Source organism: Cibotium barometz, chromosome 36 (assembly GCF_041138505.1).
Source record: "Cibotium barometz isolate CiBa-2024 chromosome 36, ASM4113850v1, whole genome shotgun sequence".
Classification (NCBI taxonomy): domain Eukaryota; kingdom Viridiplantae; phylum Streptophyta; class Polypodiopsida; order Cyatheales; family Cibotiaceae; genus Cibotium; species Cibotium barometz.
Genome location: NC_141081.1, coordinates 42,300,518 through 42,321,520, shown reverse-complemented (window position 1 = coordinate 42,321,520; position 21,003 = coordinate 42,300,518). Strand labels below are relative to the sequence as shown.

General features: G+C 40.1%; 1 protein-coding gene across 2 annotated transcripts in view; it reads left to right on the top strand.

The window, feature by feature from the left end:
- The first annotated feature begins 20,591 nt into the window (after positions 1-20,591).
- Positions 20,592-21,003, top strand: part of LOC147617911 (putative galactinol--sucrose galactosyltransferase 2) — a 6,243-nt gene continuing 5,831 nt past the window's right edge. Inside the window, exon 1 of one of the 2 annotated variants that reach the window (XM_086776162.1) lies at positions 20,592-20,902. The gene's annotated coding sequence lies outside the window, so the exon portion shown is untranslated. The remainder of the gene's footprint in view (positions 20,903-21,003) is intronic. The other variant, XM_086776163.1, reaches the window with a different exon arrangement.

Below are 21,003 nucleotides of genomic sequence, written 5' to 3'. Positions count from 1 at the left end.
AAAAGGAACCAAACTAGGTCCAAATCTAGTCCAAATTCAACCAAACTGAAATCTAGAAAATTCTAGAAATCAGTTGGTCTTGGTTAGAGCCTCCCTCTCCTATAAATAGAATATGAGTCCTTTGAAAAAAATAGGTGAATTTTACTATACTAGAATTATGCTGAAATAATGCTAATTTTTACTATTCTCTAAAATTCTCTCCAAATTGAAGAAATTGGAGCTTCCCTCTTTCTTCAATCCCCATTGGTGGCTCCATCAACATACTAAAATAATTGATTGGTTGGGGGCCTCTACCGTGAACAAAGAATCAAGCAATTTGTAAGGTAAATGGTGAATTTTGATCTTTTCTATAATTTCTCAAAGTTTCTCTCTTCTCAACCCCTCTCAAGCTTAAGAAGCTTAATTGGAATGGTTTTTGAATGCTATTGAAGTTAATTGATGAATGGTAGTAGAGAATTACATAAATTGATGAATGCTATTGAAATTAATTGATGAATGATAGTAAAGAACTACATAAATTTCCATTTATGCTTAATTCTAATGGTTTTTATGTAAATTCTCTCTCTCACTCAAGAAATGGTCATACTACTCATGACCTATTCTCAATCCAAATGAAGCTTTTCATAAAGCTTTTTTTTAATCCAAGATTAATCTATGCTTGAGGCCAAATTAATGGCTTTTTTCTATGCTTTTAGTTTATGTATTTCATGAATATTCATGATTCAATCCATTATGGGTTAATGATCGAATCAGGGATCATTCTAATCATTCCCTTAATGATAAGCTTTATCCTTTAAAATATTAGTTTATGTATTTCATGAATATTAATGATCCAAACAAGGATCATTCTAATCATTCCCTTAATGATAAGCTTTATCCTTTAAAATAATTGAGATTTATTAGTCATAGCAGCGGATGTGAAAAATGCATTTCTAAATGGTGATCTACAAGAAGAAGTGTATATGGCACAGCCAGAAGGTTATGTACACCCAAAGTATCCCACTCATGTATGCAGATTAAAGAAAGCATTGTATGGTTTGAAGCAAGCACCTCGTGCTTGGAGTGATAAGATGAGCAGATATCTTATCTCCCTTGGATTTCAGGTTTCTACAGCAGATTCTTCACTCTATGTGAAGAAAACAGATCATGGGATTGTTTTACTTGTCATCTATATGGATGACTTGATTATCACAGGAGATCATGGTACAGATGTGATGCATGTCAAGAAAGCATTGAGTGGGCAGTTTGACATGAAAGATTTGGGTGAATTGAGATACTTTCTTGGAATTGAAGTGATCAAAGACCATGCAGGTATATGGTTAGTGCAACACCAATATGCATTGGATATGTTGGCAAAATATGGAATGACAGGGTGTAAGCCAATGAGTATACCTTTGGAGCAGAATGTGAAGTTGCAGGCTGATTTTGGTGAAGAGTTGGATAATCCATCTATGTATAGAAAGATGGTTGAAGGCCTCATTTACATGACTATCACACGCCCGGATCTCAGTTATGCTGTGGGGCTAGTAAGCCAATTTATGCAGAGCCCTAGAAAACCTCATTTGGATGTAGTGAGACGCATTATGCGATATGTAAAGACTACTGCACATTATGGTCTTCTTTATGAGAATGGTAAAGGCTTGGATATACATGGCTACACAGATGCTGATTGGGCAGGTAGCTCATATGACAGGAGGTCTACTAGTAGTTATGCCTTTACACTTGGAAGTGCCGTGGTGAGTTGGAGTAGGAAGCAACCTACTGTTGCTTTATCTAGTACAGAGGCTGAATACATTGGTGCAGCCATTGCTACTTGTTGTGAAGGAATATAATTAAAGAATCTCTTGGCTAATTTGGGTGAGCCTATTGATGGCAAAGTTGTCATTCATTATGACAACATGAGCATCATACAATTGGCCAAGAATCCAGTGTTTCATGCGCGGACCAAACACATAGAGGTCCATTATCACTTTGTCAGAGAGAAGGTGCTGGATGGTACAGTGGATCTATAGTATGTGAAGACTGAAGAACAGGTGGCCGACATCTTTACAAAGCCACTTAGCAGGGAGAAGTTTGAGTACTTCCGTACATGTTGGGAGTACGTGGGATGAGCTTGAGGGGGAGTGTTGAGAGCTTTGATAGCCCAAGCTCATCTACATCTTCATCTATGGCAGTACATCATGAGCGTGAGAGGGGCTATTGAGATTCAAGCTTGATGTCAGTGTGTGCCAGCTGTGCTATGTGCTGGCATGTTAGGTAGCAGCATGTGTGAGACATAAATGACCGCGTCTAGCTGGTCATAGTGTGTGGACATTAGCTAGGGTTAGATGTGTGTGGACACAACTCATAGTGTGTCTTGTGTATTATGGATTATTGCTTTATGCATTGTGTAAGAAGGGAGATGGCTTCCCTCTATGGTTAGGGTTTATAATATCTATTAGGGTTTGCTCCTGTATGTGTGTCTCCTCTCCCTCTACCTGTTTTTCAACAATTGTGTCCTCGTATCACACCTAAGTCAATGAACTAAGTTGATTGTGAGGTCCCTTTTGAGGTGGAAGGTGTGGATGGTCCATGATACATGATGAGGTTCAGTGGTATAGTTTAGAACCAATTCACAACTAGATGTAGGACAAAGTGGTGGGAAGCTTTGAGTAGTCCTAATCGCAGCACCTTGACAAGGTGGCATGGAAAGTAATAGGCAATGTAGAGATCCTTGATTCTAGGCCTCTGTGGTTGTGGACCGTTCAATATGAGGTGGTTGGTAGAGGTAGTTTTCACCCTGGTGGAATGAGTGAAAGTTTCACCATGTAATGATTCACGTGGGTAGATGGTAGTCTGGATCTTCATGGCACGACATAAGAGTATGTCTCGATTTCACAGCGTGATGTCTAGAGGTTGGGATTCTTTGTGCCAAATACGTCGGCTAGGGTGGTTGTGTTGGTAATGAAGTAGAGGCAAAGTACATGGAAGCTCAGTGGAGGTACCTGTCTAGTCGAGGGTTCTCCACACAATGGATTGTACCATGTCAAGCTTGTGCCTGCATGGTCTCCCCATCCACAGATGTACCTAGAGGATTAGCTGCACGTGATGTGCATCGGGAATGGGTGGAAGGTGTGTCCCCCTTTTTGTGTGCTCCTCTAACTCAATAACCGCTTTCTTAAACTCTCTTTGTTTCTTTCTTTAACATTTACTTTGACATTTGTTTTCTGTGGGGAACTCAAGATTATTGCATTATTTGAGGCATGGCATCAGCGGACTTTGCACATGGATGTGCCCATATTTTCAATGCATCTAGGTAGGCTCTAGGGATTTGACGTTGTCAATGAGCACTTGGGAGAGAGGCAGTGTGGATCAAATGGGTGATGTGGTGGAAGATAAGGCCATTGTACTGATTTGAGGAAGGTGTAGGTGATGGGTCATACCATGGGTGAGGCTTACGCCCTGGCCGCCTGCCATGGTGTCCTTATCTAGAGATATACCTAGATAGCTATCAATGATGAAGCTTCATGTAGGTGCATGACAGAACAGTGCCTATGTGTCTATTACATAGAGAGCCCATAGCTTCTTTCAATGAAATCTTAAACACTTTTCTTTTACACTTATCATTCTACTTTCTTTCAATCTTACACATGGTTTGAGATAGGGGATTGGTTATTGATGTGTAACAAGGCTGTCTGATAAGACATGTGTGAATGAGTTTGGGTTATCCATGACAATGAAAGAATTTAGGACACCCATTTTGAAGGTACATTAGTAATAAATTGCAAACTATGGGTGGCTTTGCTATGCATGGTTGAATGGATCTAGGTGCTTCTTGAGCCTCTTTTTGAAACATTGGTGGGTGGCTATTTGGCCTACTTTCTTGGAGCATGGTGGTGTTAGCAAAAACAAGGGAAGTGTTACAAAGCTTTCGCCTGCATTGGATGCCAAACTTGGCCATGCGTGTTGCTTTGACCTTTTGAGCATCTTTACCATGCTTGCATGAATGTGGGCAAGTTTTGCGCCTTGGAGGGAGATGCACAGTGTGGTTGAATGAATCATCACTTTGGGTATCATTGGGTAATGAATGTCTTGGCCACTTCATGCATTTTATCTCTTATTATATCTTTTGACATTGTTTGGAGTTTTCTTCTTGCTCTAATAATCTTTCTCTATGTGGCCTAGCTTGCCACAAAAGTTGCATTTCACTTTGGCTCTTGGTGCCTTCTCCTTGTCCAGTGATGATCCATCTCCTTTGACTTTAAGTATCTTTTCTTCTTTGATCACAATGCCAATGAAAGTCGGGTCGGGTAGGTTCTTCAAGGTAGCCACCAATAGGTTCTTCAAGGTACAGGTTGAATGCTTTCAATGTCATGCTTTTGAGAGAAGGATTACTTAGATGGCATTCTCTTTCCACTGGAGACCCAACACATGCAAGTGTTGATAATCATGGATCTAGCTCTCCTAATAACAAAATCACTTTCTAATTAGACACTAATCTAAACTAATTAAACACAATTAATCTAAGGTGGATGGAGCCTAAGAGTGCTCCTGATGAGTGAGTAGTGCTAATGAACTCAAGTATAACTAGGTTACAAGATTGAAACTTGTACTCATAGAGAGACTTGAGATTTGTGCAAGTGCTTGCTATTCATTTTGCTTGAAATGTCCCCCCTTTATATGAGGAGAGTACAATTTGGCTTTTCTCTTGCATGTGGGATAATTCTCATTCTCTCATGTGGCTTCATGCTAGAGATGGATCATCACTGGAGACCCAACACATGCAAGTGTTGATAATCATGGATCTAGCTCTCCTAATAACAAAATCACTTTCTAATTAGACACTAATCTAAACTAATTAAAAACAATTAATCTAAGGTGGATGGAGCCTAAGAGTGCTCCTGATGAGTGAGTAGTGCTAATGAACTCAAGTATAACTAGGTTACAAGATTGAAACTTGTACTCATAGAGAGACTTGAGATTTGTGCAAGTGCTTGCTATTCATTTTGCTTGAAATGTCCCCCCTTTATATGAGGAGAGTACAATTTGGCTTTTCTCTTGCATGTGGGATAATTCTCATTCTCTCATGTGGCTTCATGCTAGACTTTGCTCTTGCTTGGCTTACTCAACTCACTCCCTATCTTTTCCTTCTACTCTTTGGCACCACATTTCTCAACAGCCCCCTTGGTACAATTTTCTTAGGCTACTGCAAAGTGGTTAGATGCAATTTTTATATCATATTTTCACCCCCCCCCCTCATTTCTAATTTGGCTGGGTAACTAAGAGGCTCTTTGGCTTGGTTACTCTCTAGCTCAGAGGTTACTTTTAGGTTGATTTTCACTTCCCTAGGGGGCTACTTTGGCTACTCTCTGGTGTTTGAGTGTTTTACATTTTCATATCAATTTGCCTACTCATAATTTGCTAGCTTTTACAACATATGATTTTGGTAAGGGTAGTGGTTTTGGTAACTCCTTCTTCACTTTGTTGAATGCTTCGTGGCTCTGGGTCTTTAACAAATCCTTTGATGAAGATTAGCTGCACTTTTCTGTTTATGGTTTGCACGCATACACTTGTATATTCAAATGGTTGTGGCATTTTCACACGTGTTGCATTTTTGTCTTTCACACAAACTAGCGTGCTCATTTGGCCACTTACAATGATTTTCCAAATTTTTGGTCTGAAACCTTGTTGTTGATGCATAATGTCATTCGTGATGTCTAATCCCATGGTGTAATCATACATGATGCACATGTAAGTTTTACCTCAAGGACCATAAGGTCATCGCCTAAGTGAACCACCTCTAATGGAGGGTAAGGTTTAGTGATATTTTTTATTTTTATCCTTTTAAAGAAAATTATTTTTATTTTGTGTGGTTGTCGGCTGCTACGTTGGCCTTCAATCTGCGCAGGAGCTGTTTCTCTACTTATCTCTGCAGGTTGTCGGCGATGGTGTTCTCGCTATGCTGCCTTCTTCTCTCTAGTGTCGGCCCGATCTGTTGCTACAGCCGCAACCGTCAGTTCTGCTGCTACACTGATGCCACATGCCTATACCTGCTTGTTCCAAAACTAAGTGCAGCTAGGTCAGCATGCTTGGTGTGCCAGTACTGGGCTTTCACAGGCAAGGACGTCTCTCTAGTTGCTGTTATTGATGCTTTCGGAGGCCTACGCTCATGCTCTACACTACTACAGAGGCAGTCTGCTCGTGGTTTTCTTTTATGTGTTGCTCTTCTCTTCTTTTCTTGCTATGCGGTGGCACTGCTGGTCTACTCGCTTGCTCGTGCTGGTCTACTCGCTTGCTCTTGCTGCCGGTTTGAGCTGAGCGATTGACGATGGCGATTTGTTACTTCTTCCGTGTCGCCTGCTGACTTGCTCCCCACTTCCTGCTGCCACACGCTACTGTATTTATTTTGCTACTGCTGGAGCTGCTGGCTAAGGTGCGCAATAGTAGTCGCGAGACTGCCAGTTGTGACTTGGTGATGATTCCTCGTTGTTGTTGTTGCCAATGGTAAACTCCTCGCTAGTGTCTGCAATGGAATGAAGCTTCAATGCCAAGCTTCTCTCACAATGTTCTCTATGGTGGCATTCTTTTCTTGGAACCTCGTGAATGGGTTCGTTTGAAGAGGCATATCTGATCTCCTTCTCTCTCTATTTGTTGTGCACCTACTAGGAGAGACCACTCACTAGCCAACTTCAATGCTGTTTGTTGGTTGTCTTCTTTCAAATCTCTCTCTCACTAATGCTTTACTAAATATTACGAGCAAGTCTCTCTCGTGAATGGGTTGTTTGAAGAGGCATGTCTTATCTCCTTCTCTCTCTATTTGTTGTGCGCCTACTAGGAGAGACCACTCACTAGCCAACTTCAATACTGGTTGGTTGTCTTCTTGCAAGTCTCCCTCACTAATGCTCTACTAAAGATTAGGAGAAAATCCTAAATAGAAAGCACTTTTTAAAAAAAAAATCTAATCTCTTCCTAATTATTCATAAATAATGAGATAAATGTTAATCCTCTTAAACCTAATCGTTTGCTATTAAGCTAAACCTAAGCTCTGATACCATGTTGATAATCATGGATCTCGCTTCTCTAATGACAAAATCACTTCCTAATTAGACACTAATTTAAAATAATTAAACATGATTTATCTTAGGTGGATGGAGCCTAAGAGTGCTCATGATGAGTGTGTAGTGCTAATCAACTCAATTATAATTAGGTTACAAGATTGAAGCTTGTACTCATAGAGAGACCTGAGATTCGTGCAAGTGCTTGCTATTCAGTTCTTGAAATGTCCCCCTTTTATATGAGGAGAGTACAATTTGGCTTTTCTCTTGCATGTGGGATAATTCTCATTGGCTTCATGCTAGACTTTGCTCTTGTTTGGCTTACTCAACTCACTCCCTATCTCTTCCTTGTGCTCTTTGGCACATCATTTCTCAACAGCAAGTTGGTGTATAACACTTTTCATTTTATTTAAATTTTGTTGTTGTGCTCACTCTCTTTGATGTTCAACCCAAAAAATTGAATTTTTAGACTTATTTTGGAGTTCTTTTGTTTGGCACCAAATAGCTTCTCTAGTTCATCCCATGATCCTTTAGAGTTATCTTCAATGTGATGGATAAAACTATCACCTAGTCGTGATGCAATGATGACTAATCATCAATGATTATTATTTGTGCTCAACAAATCAATGTACGCATCCTCTATAGCATATATGTTGAACCTATGAACAATTTTCTTGAGAATATGATGAGAAAATTGAAATTTTTACTTCCTCCTAGTAGCTAGAAATCGTCACCAATTGTTGCTCTCTTTTGAAGTTCTTGATTTGATCAATAATTCTCTCCTTTGATGTGTTGTAGCTCCTTGAGATGTTGTACTAGCTCTCCAAGTTGTCCCTTCTTAAAGAGAATGAACCAAAAAACCTTCATTCTTGATGATTTTGGAGCTTGGCAAAACAGGAAAAAAATTGCTTTAAATCTAATTAAGAAAACTAATCATTTTGTTAAGCTAACCTATCCTAGGGTGCATAGATATTTAAGCTATGATGAGTGCCTCTGAATACTAATCATTTTGCCAATCTAACATATCCTAGGGTGCATAGCTACCCAAGCTATGATGAGTGCCTTTGATTACGAACTTGAGATTTAGCATGCTACAAAAATTAACTTTAATGACAATACAAATGATAAAAATGAAGCATAATGACAAGGCAAGAGGTTTAGCTCAAAAGCTCATATATTTGCTCCATTAGAGAAGGAGTGCCTTTTTATAAGCTTGAGTACATCTCCATTAGCCAATCATGGTCCATAAGCTTCATTAAGCTCTTTCTAGGCTTGAGTACATCTCCATTAGCCATTAATCATGGTCCATAAGCTTGATTAAGCTCACCCTATCCTTTTTTTCTAGATTTGAGCACCATCTCCCTTGAAGTGAGCACTAACTTGGCTTCTATTCCCTGTAAGATTCCTCCCCAGCCTCTCAAGATGTCCAGCATCTTCCCGTGTAATTAAATCCCTCTTCAGAAATATAAAAGATCTTGTTCTAACTGTTTTAACTTAGAGAGAGAAAATATTCTAGAGAGAGAATATTCATATTTTTAATATTTTTGGATAGAAAAATATCTCATCTTATTAAAATAAGTTCCCTTGAAACGGAAATTCAAAAAGATTTTCAGAAGGTGCATTAGAAATTAAGTATAATCTGTTCAAGAGGCATTATCCTAATGGTGAAGATTTTTTCGAAATTTTAAATTAAGGTTTCATGGACTAATAAGATTCATCCAAATGTAGGGAGGAGATAAATGAAGAAATAAAAGAAAAAGCCCCCAAAAATGAGTAAATACTCACATAAGATGAAGAGTTGACTAAGGACAATGTTAATAGTTAAAAAGGGGAGATATTTAGAAGCAATGATGCATTTTTGACACCTCTGCATGGGGATTTCCCCCTCATGAATGAGGCGCCTACTTCACATGTGCAATTGAGTTTTAAATCTTCAAAAATTGTGATATTTTTATCTCTCCTCTCTCTTGAACCAAACCAAATAAAAAAGAAACCAAACCGAATCAAAAAGGAACCAAACTAGGTCCGAATCAAAAAGGAACCAAACTAGGTCCAAATCTAGTCCAAATTCAACCAAACTAGGTCCAAATCTAGTCCAAATTCAACCAAACTGAAATCTGGAAAATTCTAGAAATCAGTTGGTCTTGGTTAGAGCCTCTGTTACGTGACGAGTGGTGATCAATGCAAGGATGCAACACAAAGATGCAAGCAGGAAAACAAGAGACTTGACATTCTTATTTAGGGCTCTTGTAAAGAGCCCTAAACAAGAGACTTGACATTCTTGTTTAGGGCTCTACAACTTGGAACTCTTGTAAAGAGTTTCAAGTTGTAGATGAGTGTGGGAGTGGGCTTAAGAATAATCCCACATGGGAAGTTTTGGGAGTTTTAGGAGTTTTAGTATAAAAAGTGGCTCATTTGAGAGCTTAGGGACACATTGGGCTACACTCATGTTTGAGCTCTCTTGAGACTAGCTCTCCCTCTTTTTCATAGAGGGAGAGTTTTAGTATAAAAAGTGGCTCATTTGAGAGCTTAGGGACACATTGGGCTACACTCATGTTTGAGCTCTCTTGAGACTAGCTCTCCCTCTTTTTCATAGAGGTGCAAGCTCTTCTCTCTCTCCATCTACACTATTGTATGAGCAATGCTCTTTTTAATTCAATGCAATGAGATGATGATTGTCTCTCTTCTCATCTCTATTTCTCTAGTATGCATGCTTCTTTGTGGATGCTTGTAGATTCTCTATTAGGCTTTGTGTGGTAGTAGTGGATTCAAGCTTAAGCTTATCCATAGCTTGTAGCTTATCCATGGGCAAGGCATTGCTTGAGTAGTGATTGAACAGTGCCTATGTGTTTATTACATAGAGAGCCCATAGCTTCTTTCAATGAAAACTTAAACACTTTTCTTTGACACTTATCATTCTACTTTCTTTCAATCTTACACATGGTTTGAGATAGGGGATTGGTTATTGATGTGTGTAACGAGGCTGTCTGATAAGACATGTGTGAATGAGGTTGGGCTATCCATGACAATGAAAGAATTTAGGACACCCATTTTGAAGGTACATTAGTAATAAATTGCAAACTATGGGTGGCTTTGCCATGCATGGTTGAATGGATCTAGGTGCTTCTTGAGCCTCTTTTTGAAACATTGGTGGCTATTTGGCCTACTTTCTTGGAGCATGGTGGTGTTAGCAAAAACAAGGGAAGTGTTACAAAGCTTTCGCCTGCATTGGATGCCAAACTTGGCCATGCGGTGTTGCTTTGACCTTTTGAGCATCTTTACCATGCTTGCATGAATGTGGGCAAGTTTTGCACAGTGTGGTTGAATGAATCGTCACTTTGGGTATCATTGGGCAATGAATGTCTTGGCCACTTCATGCATTTTATCTCTTGTTATATCTTTTGACATTGTTTGGAGTCTTCTTCATGCTCTAATAATCTTTCTCTATGTGGCCTAGCTTGCCACAAAAGTTGCATTTCACTTTGGCTCTTGGTGCCTTCTCCTTGTCCAGTGATGATCCATCTCCTTTGACTTTAAGTATCTTTTCTTCTTTGATCACAATGCCAATGAAAGTTAGGTCGGGTAGGTTCTTCAAGGTAGCCACCAATAGGTTCTTCAAGGTACAGGTTGAATGCTTTCAATGTCATGCTCTTGAGAGAAGGATTACTATGGCATTCTCTTTCCACTGGAGACCCAACACATGCAAGTGTTGATAATCATGGATCTAGCTCTCCTAATAACAAAATCACTTCCTAATTAGACACTAATCTAAACTAATTAAACACAATTAATCTAAGGTGGATGGAGCCTAAGAGTGCTCCTGCTGATGAGTGAGTAGTGCTAATGAACTCAACTATAACTAGGTTACAAGATTGAAACTTGTACTCATAGAGAGACTTGAGATTTGTGCAAGTGCTTGCTATTCATTGCTTGAAATGTCCCCCTTTTATATGAGGAGAGTACAATTTGGCTTTTCTCTTGCATGTGGGATAATTCTCATTCTCTCATGTGGCTTCATGCTAGACTTTGCTCTTGCTTGGCTTACTCAACTCACTCCCTATCTTTTCCTTGTACTCTTTGGCACCACATTTCTCAACTACAATTTTCTTAGGCTACTGCAAAGTGGTTAGATGCAATTTTTATATCATATTTTCACCCCTCCTCCCCTCATTTCTAATTTGGTTGGATAACTCAGAGGCTCTTTGGCTTGGTTACTCTCTAGCTCAGAGGTTACTTTTAGGTTGATTTTCACTTCCCTAGGGGGCTACTTTGGCTACTCTCTGGTGTTTGAGTGTTTTACATTTTCATATCAATTTGCCTACTCATAATTTGCTAGCTTTTATAACATATGATTTTGGTTAGGGTAGTGGTTTTGGTAACTCCTTCTTCACTTTCTTGAATGCTTCCTGGCTCTGGGTCTTTAACAAATCCTTTGATGAAGATTTGATGCACTTTTCTGTTTATGGTTTGCACGCATACACTTGTATATTCAAATGGTTGTGGTATTTTCACACGTGTTGCATTTTTGTCTTTCACACAAACTAGCGTGCTCATTTGGCCACTTACAATGATTTTCCAAATTTTTGGTCTGAAACCTTGTTGATGCATAGTGTCATTCGTGATGTCTAATCCCATGGTGTAATCATACATGATGCACATGTAAGTTTTACCTCAAGGACCATAAGGTCATCGCCTAAGTGAACCACCTCTAATGGAGGATAAGGTTTAGTGATATTTTTTATTTTTATCCTTTTAAAGAAAATTATTTTTATTTGGTGTGGTTGTCGGCTGCTACGTTGGCCTTCAATCTGCGCAGGAGCTGTTTCTCTACTTATCTCTGCAGGTTGTCGGCGATGGTGTTATCGCTATGCTGCCTTCTTCTCTCTAGTGTCGGCCCGATCTGTTGCTACAGCCGCAACCGTCAGTTCTGTTGCTACACTGATGCCACCTGCCTATACCTGCTTGTTCCAAAACAAAGTGCAGCTAGGTCAGCATGCTTGGTGTGCCAGTGCTGGGCTTTCACAGGCAAGGACGTCTCTCTGTTTGCTGTTATTGATGCTTTCTGAGGCCTACGCTCATGCTCTACACTACTACAGAGGCAGTCTGCTCGTGGTTTTCTTTTATGTGTTGCTCTTCTCTTCTTTTCTTGCTATGCGGTGGCACTGCTGGTCTACTCGCTTGCTCGTGCTGGTCTACTCGCTTGCTCTTGCTGCCGGTTTGAGCTGAGCGATTGACGATGGCGATTTGTTACTTCTTCCGTGTCGCCTGCTGACTTGCTCCCCACTTCCTGCTGCCACACGCTACTGTATTTATTTTGCTACTGCTGGAGCTGGCTAAGGTGCGCAATAGTAGTCGCGAGACTGCCAGTTGTGACTTGGTGATGATTCCTCGTTGTTGTCTGCAATGGAATGAAGCTTCAATGCCAAGCTTCTCTTACAATGTTCTCTATGGTGGCATTCTTTTCTTGGAACCTCGTGAATGCGTTCGTTTGAAGAGGCATATCTGATCTCCTTCTCTCTCTATTTGTTGTGCACCTACTAGGAGAGACCACTCACTAGTCAACTTCAATGCTGTTTGGTTGTCTTCTTTCAAATCTCTGTCTCTCACTAATGCTTTACTAAATATTACGAGCAAGCCTCTCTCGTGAATGGGTTGTTTGAAGAGGCATGTCTTATCTCCTTCTCTCTCTATTTGTTGTGCGCCTACTAGGAGAGACCACTCACTAGCCAACTTCAATACTGGTTGGTTGTCTTCGTGCAAGTCTCCCTCACTAATGCTCTACTAAAGATTAGGAGAAAATCCTAAATAGAAAGCACTTTTTTAAAAAAATCTAATCTCTTCCTAATTATTCATAAATAATGAGATAAATGTTAATCCTCTTAAACCTAATCGTTTGCTATTAAGCTAAACCTAAGCTAGGAGAGCTAAACCTAAGCTCCGATACCATGTTGATAATCATGGATCTCGCTTCCCTAATAACAAAATCACTTCCTAATTAAAAACTAATTTAAAATAATTAAACATGATTAATCTTAGGTGGATGGAGCCTAAGAGTGCTCATGATGAGTGTGTAGTGCTAATCAACTCAATTATAATTAGGTTACAAGATTGAAACTTGTACTCATAGAGAGACCTGAGATTTGTGCAAGTGCTTGCTATTCATATCTTGAAATGTCCCCCTTTTATATGAGGAGAGTACAATTTGGCTTTTCTCTTGCATGTGGGATAATTCTCATTTTCCCATGTGGCTTCATGCTAGACTTTGCTCTTGTTTGGCTTACGCAACTCACTCCCTATCTCTTCCTTGTGCTCTTTGGCACATCATTTCTCAACAGCAAGTTGTTGCATAACACTTTTCATTTTATTTAAATTTTGTTGTTGTGTTCACTCTCTTTGATGTTCAACCCAAAAAATTGAATTTTTAGGCTTATTTTGGAGTTTTTTTGTTTGGCACCAAACAGCTTCTCTAGTTCATCCCATGATCCTTTAGAGTTATCTCTTCAATGTGATGGATAAAACTATCACCTAGTCGTGATGCAATGATGACTAATCATCAATGATTATTATTTGTGCTCAACAAATCAATGTTCGCATCCTCTATAGCATATATGTTGAACCTATGAACAATTTTCTTGAGAATATGATGAGAAAATTGAAATTTTTACTTCCTCCTAGTAGCTAGAAATCATCACCAAATGTTGCTCTCTTTTGAAGTTCTTGATTTGATCAATAATTCTCTCCTTTGATGTGTTGTAGCTCCTTGAGATGTTGTACTAGCTCTCCAAGTTGTCCCTTCTTAAAGAGAATGAACCAAAAAACCTTCATTCTTGATGATTTTGGAGCTTGGCAAAAGAGGAAAAAAATTGCTTTAAATCTAATTAAGAAAACTAATCATTTTGTTAAGCTAACCTATCCTAGGGTGCATAGATATTTAAGCTATGATGAGTGCCTCTGAAAACTAATCATTTTGCCAATCTAACATATCCTAGGGTGCATAGCTACCCAAGCTATGATGAGTGCCTTTGATTACAAACTTGAGATTTAGCATGCTACAAAAATTAACTTTAATGACAATACAAATGATAAAAATGAAGCATAATGACAAGGCAAGAGTTTTAGCTCAAAAGCTCATATATTTGCTCCATTAGAGAAGGAGTGCCTTTTTATAAGCTTGAGTACATCTCCATTAGCCAATCATGGTCCATAAGCTTCATTAAGCTCTTTCTAGGCTTGAGTACATCTCCATTAGCCATTAATCATGGTCCATAAGGTTGATTAAGCTCACCCTATCCTTTTTTTCTAGATATGAGCACCATCTCCCTTGAAGTGAGCACTAACTTGGCTTCTATTCCCACTTCTTCTAGGCACCTACTTTTGGCCTCCATATGGGTTTGCTTCAACATTTGGGCTCCCTTTGACCCTTTGAACCATAGTCTATGAATTATGCAACTCATACAAATGTTTGAAGGTCACATACCACTCCCCCTTGCTCCAAATACTTACCCCACATCACTTGTTAGTTTAACGTATCTGATATTAAGTGCATGGTAAAGCTACTTTATATGTTTCAGCATCGTCTTACAAAGGATAAGTGCTTGTTTATGTGGATAAAATGGCAAGGCACCTTATGGTAGGTCGGGTGAGTGAAACCATGTTAACCTAAAGAGTAGAACAAGCATAGTTTTTTTTCTTTTTCTATTCATCGAGGTCTAGCTTGAGTGGGAGATCATCTACCATCTCACCAAGGGGGGCAACCTGAGATCTCTTATCTAGGTCACTTTTAATGGTCACGACATTATTGTCCTTGTTGACGATGACTGATCTCAGTGTTGCGCTTCCACGTGCTCTTTGATGGCTTCATCTTTTGGACCTCTGGTTCTGATCCTTTAGCCTTTTTAGCTAGGTGTTATATTAGCCTTTGGATCTTTCACCTCAGGCTTCTTATCTAGCTGCTTTGAAGTTGAAACTTGAGCTCTAGTTATTTACAGCCTTGGATGTTTCCTTGGCTACTACCCTAGTCTTGACTTAGAACCTTGTTATGGAATTAAGGGGGATTGTATGAATAAGTCCTATTTGTAACTCAACAACCTAGGGCTTGCTGAAGTGGTTGTCGAAAAGTGGCTAATTTTTCTTCCACTAGAATAATTGTCACCTTGTTGGGATAATCATCGTGAACATGTTTAAAACCACACTTGTAACATGTTCCACCATACACTTGGGTTTGTCATTGGATTTGGTAAAGGAGTTGGGGTACTTGGTGTTAGCACTTTTTTATGAGGAGTAACACGATGCAAGCCTTTGCAATGGAAGCATTGAAGAGGTGGCCTACTTGCCATGTTATTGAGTTCTCTTGCTTATTGTTATTGTACTATGGTTTTGAACCATTAGGAATTTTTTGGACCCAAAAAGGGCCTCCTAAGGACTCCTAATTTTAAGGGATTAGAGCTTAAAAAGCTAGGCTTAAGGGAGACAAAGCCTATGATGACCCCTATTTTTTGCCTTGCCACATCAGCCATACCCCCCTAGTTTCACTTTTTAAAGGGAATATTCTCATACTCTCTCTCTCTTACTTTTTGACTTTTCTCATACTCTCTCTCTTACTTTTTGAAATTTTTTATCTTCACTCTCTACAAATTGAATCTTTCTTGTCAGTTTGAAATCTCCTTTCTCATTAACTCCCACCATATCTCCCTTCCACACGAGCAAAACATTCTCGCATTTAGGTGGGTCCCAGAAAGTGAAAATTTTTTGTTTTTTATTTTTTTACATTTTGAGGTGGAAAAAACACACCCAACCAATATGTATGATGAAAATAAATTTTTTCCTCCAAAAAGCTTGTAATTCAAGGGCCACGTCAGAAGCCTATCAGGAGCCATTACATCCATAACTAACTGTTAGGTCCCCACAATCCCATAAACATAACTAACTGTCAGGAACCACTACATCCATGAGACCCTGAAATTGTGGGGATCCCAAAAAATTATTATTTTTTAATTTTTCTCATAAATGTAATTTATTGATGAAAAACTCCATGTTAGTATATTTGTATATCAAAAATATTATTTTCTACTTAGAAAAACGGATTTGTGTTAAACCTGCAACAACAACAGCAAAGTTTTAACACACACACACACACTCTCTCTCTCTCTCTCTCTCTCTCTCTCTCTCTCCCTCTGAGGATCTCTCTGCTTTAGCTTCTTCCTCTGCCTAGCTATGGAGCCTTTGCAAGCTGTGTGTGTAGCCCTTTGTGAAGCTAGAAAATGGAAGATTGATTTACATATTTGTATTCCTGAAGAGTATGGCAGCTCTAAAAAAACCCATCCTACTAATGCACAATCTGTCCAAGCTCGTAGGATAGCTAAGGAGAAAAATGTAGATCTTTGGGTTGCTGGGCATCTCTATCCAGTTGACCCTCCATTAAGAGCAAACCCTCCTTTCCGCAATTTATCATCTTGTATGCAATTTGTTGGTGAAGGAGAGCTTGGCTTGTTAGGATACTGCAGAAGATTGACTACAAGTGGAGCTTGGAAAACCCATATTCTCCAATCTCAATTGCAATCATCACAATTCAGCCTTTTACAATGTCAAGAAGGACTTAAAACATCATCAGATAAAATGAAATAGATCCTCGCAGAGAATGTGGAGAAGGATGCAAAGATTCAAAGGCTAGAGAAACTTATCAAACAACTCAAAGCAACGCCAAATGGTGCTCATGAACGCGAAAAAGACATTGGCTGGTATAGAATCTCTTGCGTTTAAAGGTGGAGCACGGAAGAAAAGGATTCGTACAACAAAGTAAGTAACATAAACTTTCATTATGCACTCAATGATTTAAACAAAATAGTCATGATTTATGTTCTGCCAGGAATTTTCTGCGAGGTGTGTGGTTCTAATAAAGAGGGATGGAAGGATTTGGTCAAAGCCATTCTGAATACCAAGGATATTCTCTCAATTATTACTGACCCTCATCATCCTAAAATACGCCAAGTTGTTGTCAGCAATGTGGTGAGCGAGATTACCACCTCCATCAATTCTTCACTAATTCAACATGCTTGTGATGCGGCTGGAATCAGCATGAAAGGGTACCAAGCAATCCGTCAGGTTGTAAAAGATGCATTTCTAAGACAAGGAATCATTGGCACTTTATTTCCGATAAAGTCAGCAGCCAATGAGCTTATCAATTTACTCCTTTTTTACAATTGCTGCATACTTTGGATTCATCTGGTGGTATGGTTTCTACCTTTGCAGGCCGTGATCCTTCCATAATTGGAATCGTATGTTGTACCACCTCGGGCGGTACCCCTTTCATTTCCTTATAGTTCCAGGGGAAACAATCATTGTATTCCTTAAGAAGAGCAATAAGCTCTACTTCCTCTGTAGAGGTCAAATCCTTGGTAATATATACGGGCCTTGCTTCTTCCCCTAATTTCGCAATATCAACCTCCTTGACTTCTACCAGGCCATCGTATGATGTCGATAGCCCTTTCTCTTTTGCCCTAGTGGGCTGTTAACCGGACCACTCTTCGATCATCAATTGTATAATTCTTGAAATGGTTAGGTACATCTGTTTTGTCCTCATTGCCTTTTTTTGTTTTTTCTATGATTTTCTTGGCCTCACGTTCTGCCTCTGCCAAAGATCCACTGAATGATAGGGATGCTCTTAGGAGAGGGAATACCACAACATTGGGTTTTTCATGGTTCCTTCTGTACTTGATGTCTCCTCCACTGACTCCCCATCCATGGTTTGTCAATCAACCATGCAGATAGAAGTCATAGGGATGTTTCCAGATTCCAAATATTGGGTCCCCTTAGGTTGCATCACATCAATTGTGGCCAACACATGCATCCAATTCTCACAGAAATAAGGGGGATGTAGTGATGCATACATCTCCGTATCCTCCTCATCCTTGGTTTCCCCCTGTGTGGACTGGCATATCTGTAGGGATGTGGTTCGCTCCGTTTGTGACCAAGTCGTTATGATCCTTTCCAGTTGTTCCTAGTCGCTCATGGAGACCGGCCTTGTCAAGGTAAGGAGCCACATTCACTTGTGTGGAGAAGTTTAAGGCACCAAGAAGTCACTTTGCAAATGATTTCTTCCCATATGCACATGTCTTATGTATAAAGCTTATGCATGTGGCTAATACATAAGCCGGATACATAGGCTTTATGCATGTCGGTAGCAACCTACGCATGCCGGTATCTTCCTATGCAACCGGCATGCATAGGTTGCTACCGGCATGCATTGGTAGCTTCCGATGCATGCCGGTAGCAACCAACGCATACCGGGAGCTTCCTATGCACGTCGATAGCATCCGACGCATGCCGGTAGCTTCCGATGCATGCCGGTAGCAACCAACGCATGCCAGTAGCTTCCGATGCATGCCGATAGCTTCCGATGCATGCTGGTAGTAACCTACGCATGGTGGTAGCTTCCGATGCATGCCGGTAGCAACCAACGCATGCCAGTAGCTTCCGATGCATGCCGATAGCTTCCGATGCATGCTGGTAGTAACCTACGCATGGTGGTAGCTTCCGATGCATGCCGGTAGCAACCTATGCATGCCGGTAGCTACCTACGCATGCGTTGCTTGATACTGGCATGCGTTGGTAGCTTCCGATGTATGTCGATATGCATGCTGGTAGCAACCTATGCATACTGGTAGCAACCTATGCATGCTAGTAGCTTCCTATGCATGCCGGTAGCAACCTATGCATGTCGATAGCTACCTACGCATGCGTTGGTTGCTACTGGCATGCGTTGGTAGCTTCCGATGCATGCCGGTACCTTCTAACGCATGTCGGTAGCAACCAACGCATGCCGGTAGCTTCCGATGCATGCCAATAGCAACCTACATATGCCGGTAGCTTCCTATGCATGCCGGTAGCTTCCAACACATGCTGGTAGCTTTCTATGCATTGGTTCCTACCGGCATGCGTAGGAAGCTATCGGCATGCGTTGGTTGCTACCAGCATGCGTATGCATCGGTAGCACCCTACGCATGCCGATAGCTTCCTACACATGCCACGGTAGCAACCTACGCATGCCAGTAGCAACCTACGCATGCCAGTAGCAACCAACGCATGCCGGTAGCAACCAACGATTAAGAGTTTTAAGTATTTATGTTTTTTCTTGGATAGATGGCAAATAACTTGAGGTGTGATGTTACACTTGAAGGAGAAGTCGATATCCCGATAATATTCATAAGTATATATTAGTCTCACATTGTATCTTATCATTTAAATAGTATATATTAGTCTCACATTGTATCTTATCATTTAATTAAAGAAGGTTATCTTAAATAACAACTTTCTAAAATGTTCACTTGTTTGTACAACTATAGCTTGAAGCAGTGGACCGCCCCCTCTACGCAAGAAGAATATGATTTTGCATTACAACGGGGTTTGCAAGCTCTATTTGATAGGGTGCAAAATGAAGGATGGATTGTTATTACTGGAGGAGATGCTTGGCAAGCATGGCAAGTAAGTACATTCCTAAACCCTAGACCTCTTTGTTTTTGCAAAATTGATTCTCACTTGTGTTAGTTTTATTGTGTTTTAGGATCATATAACTTGAAACTGTGGTGCAAACGTAGCTACCGATAGCAATGTAAATGTGAGAAGCGAAAGGGCTGGAGCCGCAAGGAACAATACCAATCGCACAACATGAGATCTATATAGCCCCTAGCTCCATAGGTTTTTATTACGCTTTATCTTATATATGAGTTTTTTGGAAACATACACTTACGTAATCTGCTAAGTATTATACTTGAATTTTGACATTCCTAAAACCATGGTTTGCAAATGTCTTTTGTTTTTGGTATTTGTAAGTTTTACATTATACTTGTTCACGATGATGTGAAGTTATGTTAGTTTTACTGTGTCTACATCATAAAAAAAAGAGCTCGGACAGACTGGGGAGTTCTGTGTAGACTCCCTAGTCTGCCCCAGTTTTTTTTTTTATTTTGCAGTACATTCGCTTCTCAGCAGTGAAACTAGCAGCGTTATTTTGCTGCCTGAGCAACGAAAAAGCGCTGCTAGTTTCACTACTGATTGAGCAACGAACCCGTTGCAACAAAAATAGCAGCGATATAGGCCTGACATCTCCGCACCCTTCTAGTTATAAAAGCGCTGCTATTTTCGCTGCTAAACCCTCATTTTGTTGTAGTGTCAAACCAACCAAAGTACCCATGCCTAAGCCTATGCTTCCCCAAAATCCTCCCCACGAACTCGGTTAGAGGAGCCATCATTGTAGAATGCTGATGCCGTGAGATTCTTAGAGAACATCCCTATGTCAAATTGGATGGAATTCAGGGTTGTTCGGCAATGTCCCTTCAAATTGGTGCAGTCATTGCATTATAAATAAAGGTCTAATGAAGAGATTGGGTGCCACAAAGAATGAAAGAAATGGAGAACAAAGACACCCACAAAATTCTATTTCTTGCATAAATTAATTATATATATATATATATATAATTACCATATTTATTATAATATACATGACGTGTAATTGTGAAGTCATGTGTAATATTATCTTACGCTAATATCTCACGCCGCCGTGATGTGGCGGCAATGGATAGGCATGTGCGAGGTCACCGCGAGTGGCCAATAAAGAACCAATGGGACGTACGAAAATTCCAATCCTGCTGTGTTTAGCGGGCGGATTATGCGAATCCGCGTCATTAGCGCCCCCACCGCTTGTAATTCTGCTTTCCTTTTGGGAGTATAGAGAACCCGTCTGATCCCGCTGTTCGTCTCTCCTTATTGTCGTGATCAAACGTTGCTAACAGTTTGATTAGAGAGGCGTGCTGTGCAGTCGACTGCTTCTGAAGATTTCATTAGTTCGGCTCCTCTCTCTCTCTGTGCTCTTGGTGAGTATTAACAACAAACCGATGCGTCTGTGTGTGTAACAACGATTTGATTGAAATGAATTGTCTTACTTGAAAAGATTGAAGAATGTATCTACGCCCTA